General features: G+C 33.6%; 1 pseudogene; it reads right to left on the bottom strand.

Annotated features, from left to right (window-relative positions):
• Positions 1 to 586: 586 nt before the first annotated feature.
• LOC142545782 (uncharacterized) lies at positions 587 to 4,228 on the bottom strand (annotated as a pseudogene).
• Between the last annotated feature and the right edge of the window lie 2,702 nt (positions 4,229 to 6,930).

The raw sequence follows: 6,930 nt of genomic DNA on the forward strand, positions 1-6,930 counted from the left end.
CAAATATACATGATAAAAAATCGTAATTTTGTCTATTTAAAATAACAATAGGAAGTCAGAGTTTATCGTTTCAGTAAAATTTCAAAATAACATGATCTTTACTTTTATCGAAGAACTGGAAGCAGACTCGAAAATATTATTTTAGAGACATTTTTATGGCTTGAACTACATGAAATATAAAACCTAATTAGCTCAGAGAAAATTTTATATAAAGAATGCACAATAGAGAGCTACTGATATCTCTTTATAGATTTTATCCCCAAAAAATGCAAATATATAATATTCTCTACCAAGCTAAAATTGGGTTAAATTTGTTGACTTTTAATATTGGCTTTCAAGTAAGATTTCATAATTTACAAGCTACAATTACTGTCTGTTATTTATATTTTTGAAGTCTGAAAAATACTTCCCATTGACTAAAATTATCTTTTCAGTTTGACAATGAAATTTTTTAATGATTTTAGTAAAACATATGTAAAAACACATATTTAATTTTTTATATGATAATGATTTAAAGTATACATTTTCATTCATTTTTTTTTTATAAATGATAACAGCAAAAAACTAAAAATTATGTAAAACGTCATTGGTAGGAAGCTTTGATCAAGAAGAAGCAAGTTCTCTTCTATACAATTCCTGTTTTATTAGTTATACTTCAATTGCAAATCAAGAAACGGAATCCGTGTGTCTATGTATGTACATACGTATGCGAACTGGAAAACTAGAATTACCCCTCGATCCCATGCTCTTGCAGCATAAAAGAAAACATGTACAAAATCAGCACCTTTCCCCAAAAAAAATTTAGATGACAAAGTAAAAACTCACATCCACAAGGGAAAAACTTCAAGAAATATGCATCCATATCTTTCAACTATATTTTTCACTCAGACTTTGAGGTTTTTGTCTCGTCTCCTTGGCTCGAGGTTAACTTCCAAGGTTGTTCCCTGGATTCATAACTCCGTTTTGTTGTTGCTGTGTTTCCATTTGAGCCATATCCCCAGCCACCGAAGATTGATTTTGTGGTGCCGAATCACGTTGGGAATTCGACAATGAATTCAAATTTCTCCTCCACTTAAGAATCTCGAAAAGAATGGAAGTTCCACACATTGCCCCTCCAAAACCAGCAAATGTGGCAAGAAGAACAGAGAGAACTGCTTGCACGTTAAGCTGTATAATCACCATATCAAATAGTTTTGTGAGAAAGAATCCATTCACATTACTTGGCCTCAACTAAAGGTTTAAGGTAGTACGAAACGTTCCAGGAAGTTCACATGATGCTGCCCAAGAAAATTTAATATAAAAAACCAAGAACTGCGAGTAACTTTAGAGTTTTGGATTATTCCTACACGTTATTTAATTAAAAAAAAAACTGTTTTGATATAACTGAAATTCAAAAGTAGTTAACCTGTATCGAGGTTCAAAAATGTCTTACCAGAGAGTAAAACACATGTGAGAAAATAACCACCAATGCAAACTGAGCAGTGGCATATATCCAGGCATATCTTCTCCTTACTACAGAAAAAAGAAAAAAATACAGAGGCAACAAAATTGGCAAATTAACGCCGACAAGAAATCCAAGCGGCATACCCATGGTGGTTGATGTCATGGATGCTAGGAGACCCAATATGCAGGAAAACGGCAACGATATGGCAATTGCACTAGATCCCATTTTGTTAACCTACACTTTAAGAGTGTTGAGTTCATCTCAAGAAAGATATACAGTGTAAAGTTTCTCAATTTTGACTTACCAGAAGTTGCTCGAGAAAACAAAAATATGCAAGCATGCTGACAATCACAAGAACAGGAACATCCTGCCAAACCCTGCAATTTTTTGCCATTTTCAACTCGTTTATGTCTACTTTTCCCCCACTGTTTCAGCATGAAAAAAAGGATATTTACTTGCCTGTATCGTCTTACTTCACGTGGACGAGTTGCGGAGCCTCTGGACTGAATGCTTTGGATTCGTAAAAGAGTGACAGGTAAGTTCTGAACCTCTTGCTTACAGACATCACAAGTTTTGTTACCTTTTATGCTAAACCATTTAATCGCGCATTCCTGGTGAGCTAGGGCGAGTTCGCCTCTACAGCTGCATTCCATTTTCATGGAGTTTGTTCCCTCACCGAGTTCCACTAAGCAGATTCGGCACACGGCTTCTTCTTGAGGGATGTCTTCTGCATAGTTTTTATTTGCATCTGAAGCAAATGACAAAGATAAGGCTTAGGTTCATCAACGGTTGAGGAAACATTGTAAAAATGGAAAAATTCTTAATAAAACCAGTCCATTATTATTTTTGTCACCAGGCATTAAGTATTTGGGAACAACCTTCTATTCGACTGTTTTTTATTTCCCCAAGAAAAAATCAACTTCAGATCTGAAACTGTGAGCTTGAAGTCTCAATATTCCTCACTGTCATCTACCCAATTTAGACCAAGTACCTGTACGCTAATAGTTTTTTACCTGGATCAAATGTTGAACTAGTCGTTGCAGTTGCAGTGGTTTGTTCTGAGACACGTGGAGTGGTTGGAATCACCCGAAAGACACTGTCTAAATATTCCAATTGCTTGGTGCTTCCATCTTTATTTAACACTGGTACTGATCTAGAACGATGTATCGATAGCATGGATCCACCTTTCTGCAAGATGACGAATTCTGTAGGATTTGAATAAAGCAGAATAACAAGCATCTGTTGTAAACATGGAGATAGTCTAACACATAAAAAAAGGGCAAAGGAACAAGAAATTGAATTCAGTTTATCAAATTCTTCTCAATCCAGCATTCTATATCATAACTAAAAAGTACACTTTGCGACATGACTTTCACGAGGACTAGTAGAACGAGATGGTCAGAGTATCAACATCTATTTTTTTCAATAATAAGACACAGAAAAAACTCATCTCTTGAGCTATGATGTTACGGGACTTACAGCCTCATCAACTACAACATTTCTAATTCCTCCACGGGTAGACTCAGGATTCGAGTGCAAAACAGGTGAAGTTGGCAAAGACGATGTTCTTGTCGTTTTTGGAGTAAAGATCTTTGTCAGAGAAAAAGCCCTGGTAATGGATGGCTTCCCACGTGTGTCAGGCGAAGCTCAAGTATTAGCATGGCGGCCTTTTCCGTCTCTAAACTCGAATTACGAAATTTGAAGCTCAGCTTCGGAAGCAGATTCTTTACAGCTGATTTTCCCATGGACGATGAAGGACCAGGAGATCCAAAAACTTTTGCTTGACTGGGGCTTGGTAGCGGTGAAAAATTTACTTTCTTGGGTGTTTGCACAGGCGAAACGGGTATGTTTATGGCCACACAATCCCCGGCCAATCCCTCCACTGTTGTCTTGGGTATCTGCACAAAAAGATTTTGCCTTTTCTGTCCAATTACCGATTCCTCCACTACAATTTCACTTGATTGTTCAACCTAAAAAGAACAAAACTTTTCAAAAGAACCACAAAAAGTCACAATCACGCACAGTCCCACTCAGTGATTTAACAAAAGAAACCACTATTGATGCCAAAAATACGACTTTTGATGGTTGCTAACTAATAGTATAAATTACTGCAAATTCTTAGTGTTAATAAAACACCTAATACCAGATACAGGGAAAAAATAAAGTAGAAACCAAATTCCAAATACAGAAAAAAGAAAGAGAAAAAAGGAGAGTAGGAACAATTTTTTGTCAACTATCTATAATCACAAACAAAAAATATGATATCAAATCGAAAGTTAGGAAGAAAAACAAACAAGATTGTACAAATTTCAGCAAAAATCTAAAGCAAAATCTCCCAAGAATTTCAAATTAACGTTATGAACTCAAAATCCGGACCCGGAAAAACCCACCAAAAACCTTCAGAGATCCACTCGCGATAAAATTATGGCAGAAACATACAGCAGAGAAAAAGATAAATGGCCAAAATCAACAAATGTAAAAAAAAGAAAAAATACCTCCCGTGAAAACCCCTGATCACTTAATTTAGCTAATGATTTTTCTTCAGCTGTTTCCATGTTTTGCATAAAATACGATACCCAGAACCAGAAATTTTGAATATTCAATGATTTGTAATGATATGAGTTGAATTTAGAATCGACAGAAATAGTGGTATTGTTTCTGTAGCAAAACCGAGAAGAAAGTGCCCGCTTTTCTGGTAAAATCTTTGCACAGCAACTACAATTATTACATCGGCAGGTAGACAAACCAAATGATACTCTCTTTTTTTTTAAGCGTGTCTAAAATGCATATTTGTTATCTTAAATAATATTTTTGCTATTTTTGGTATAATAATAATAATTTATAAGTGTCTACGTAGAGTATTTTGTTTTTCTTTTCGCTTCTGAAAATTAGTAAAATTTATACTAACCGAAGCAAAATTGCCTTTTGGGATTGCAAGGGACAAGTCTCATACTAAAACTCTGGAATTATTATGACAATTAATAAATACATTATTATTCTTGTCATCACAAATATGACAAAAAAATTAATTAGTCACCATCATATTGAAGTCAACCCTCGGAACACTTGCCAGAAATTTGAATTGTGCCTTACGAAGAGACAAATAAAATTTATATATGAATAGTTGAAATATATATTCATACTTTAAATGTATAACTTTTAAATAAATTTTACAAACGTTCCTCCTACTAACACTCAGATGAACCTTAAATTTGTTTGTCATCTTCTTTTCTTCGTGAATAACTTGGCCTAGCTATTACATGGTAACATTTTTTTCTAACAATCGTGTCACTGGATTGTCTGATGTTGATCAATTTGAAAAAGATTTGCTGCACATGCTTGTTATTAGTTCTCTTGGAGATGGTTTTATAGATTTTTATCTGTGAAACAAGTCAACTCTGCTCATATTTACGATAATAAGTAATATTTTACTTATTATCTGGCTATGACTCACTTATCGTTTAGCTTATTAGATTAAACACATTATTCAACCCTCGAAATTGGACCTAGCCTCTTTTTGGTTATTTATTTATCGAGGTCTTTTATCAAGATTTATAAACCCGACTAAGCTAACAAATACTACCACTAGTAAAACTCTCCGAAAAGCTATGATATATGACACTTTCGCGTTCTCAATGATGTTATAGACATCTGGAACTTTTATCGATCAACTATTGATTTGAACATCAGAATGTTTTCATCGGACATCCGTCGACGCCACTCACTTTATTTTGTGAAATATGTAACATTATATAAAGTTTGTTATTTAGACTAACAAATATTATTTAATAACTCAGATCTCCACGGATTACTCAAATATTCTCAAATCGGATAATATCAATTTTAAAATTGTCAACTGTGCGTGCAAGTTAATAATTATTTTGTCAACGAATCTAATTTCCAAACAAAAAATTATTAAATTTATGAATATAATACCGATGTGTCGTAGTACTTGATCGTGTATGCGAGCAAGGTGGTTTACTAATTCAAAAGCGCTGACTCCTAAATTTGCACTTCTCAGATAAGGGCTCAAATGCATCAAAGATAATGCTATTCAATTAATTAATGTCATTTTCGAACTTAAAAAATGCAAAAAAAATATGAAATAATTTTTCCCAATTAAAACCAATACCGACAGTTTTCAAGCTCATGGGTTTGGTATCAACCCCAGATTATAAATCAGGTTCATTTTAAATAAAATCAGAATGTATGCTAATACTATGGGGGTCAATCAAGTTATGTACCCCTTTACGGATCAAACTTCTTTGATTTTTCCATCGTATTCGTATAAATATGAATATTATTTAAAGATATTATATTTAATTTGACTTTTTATGGTACACAAAAACTTGTGCGAGACGTTCTCAGATGTCATATTTTGTGAGACAGATCTCTTATTTGGGTCATCCATGAAAAAATATTACTTTTTATGCCAAGACTATTACTTTTTATTATGAATATCGGTAGGTTTGACCCGTCTCAAAGATGAAGATTCGTGAGACCGTATCAAAAGAGAGCTTTTCTTTATTGTATTAGAGGATATAGTAGGTTAGGTCTCTTGTGATATGATATCACAAATCTTTATCATTGAGATGAGGCCAACCATGCTTATATTTACAACAAAAAATAATATTTTTCATATGTGACTCAAATAGAATATCGGTCTCACAAGATTGACTAATGAGACCATTTCACAAGAAATTTTGTGTAGACAATTAATATATATACATGTATATATGTGTGTGTGTGTGTGTGTGTGTGTGTGAACAAAGTGTGTATTGCATAAAAATTGTGAATTGTAAAATTAAAACATTTGGATTGATTAAGCTGATGCACAACATCATCAAGACATGTGTTAATGTAGTTAACAATATCTTAATTGTATTTTATGATATTAAATGAAACTTATCAAGTTGTTTTTGCTTAAAAATATTGAATCCACCCATCCTAGTTCATACCGAGACAGATATAACTGGCTTAAATTCAAATCATTTGGACGTATTAGTTTTTGCACGATTGGAACCTTAGACGGCTAAAATGAAAACTACCTTTCCTAATACATATAAAAACAAACTTTATTCTTATTATTTCTGGATAAATGAAATTAAACTGTATTTTAAGAATTCGTTTGGTGACAAAAGTTGGAAATTAATGGGCGAATTCATTAATAAAACTTACAATCACTTGCATCTCTGGTGCAATTACACCACAGTTCCTTTGAAGAACAACAACTTGCATCACTTTCACAACGAAGACACACTCAATGTCTTCCGACCATCTTCAAAAAACGGCGCCCCACCAAATCCACTCCGACCGGCGTCATCTCTGGTGTAATTTTATTTCGAAACATATGGTATTTACATAATTTCACGTTCGGTACAAGAATTATGTTACTTCTCTGTAAAATCTATATTAAAATAGTGATTGTTGGTTGGCGATGAACATAAAACTTCGATATAAGAGAGCCAAGTTTGTTGACTCTTCCA

The sequence above is a fragment of the Primulina tabacum genome, chromosome 5 (assembly GCF_025594145.1).
Source record: "Primulina tabacum isolate GXHZ01 chromosome 5, ASM2559414v2, whole genome shotgun sequence".
In the NCBI taxonomy this organism is placed as follows: Eukaryota; Viridiplantae; Streptophyta; class Magnoliopsida; order Lamiales; family Gesneriaceae; genus Primulina; species Primulina tabacum.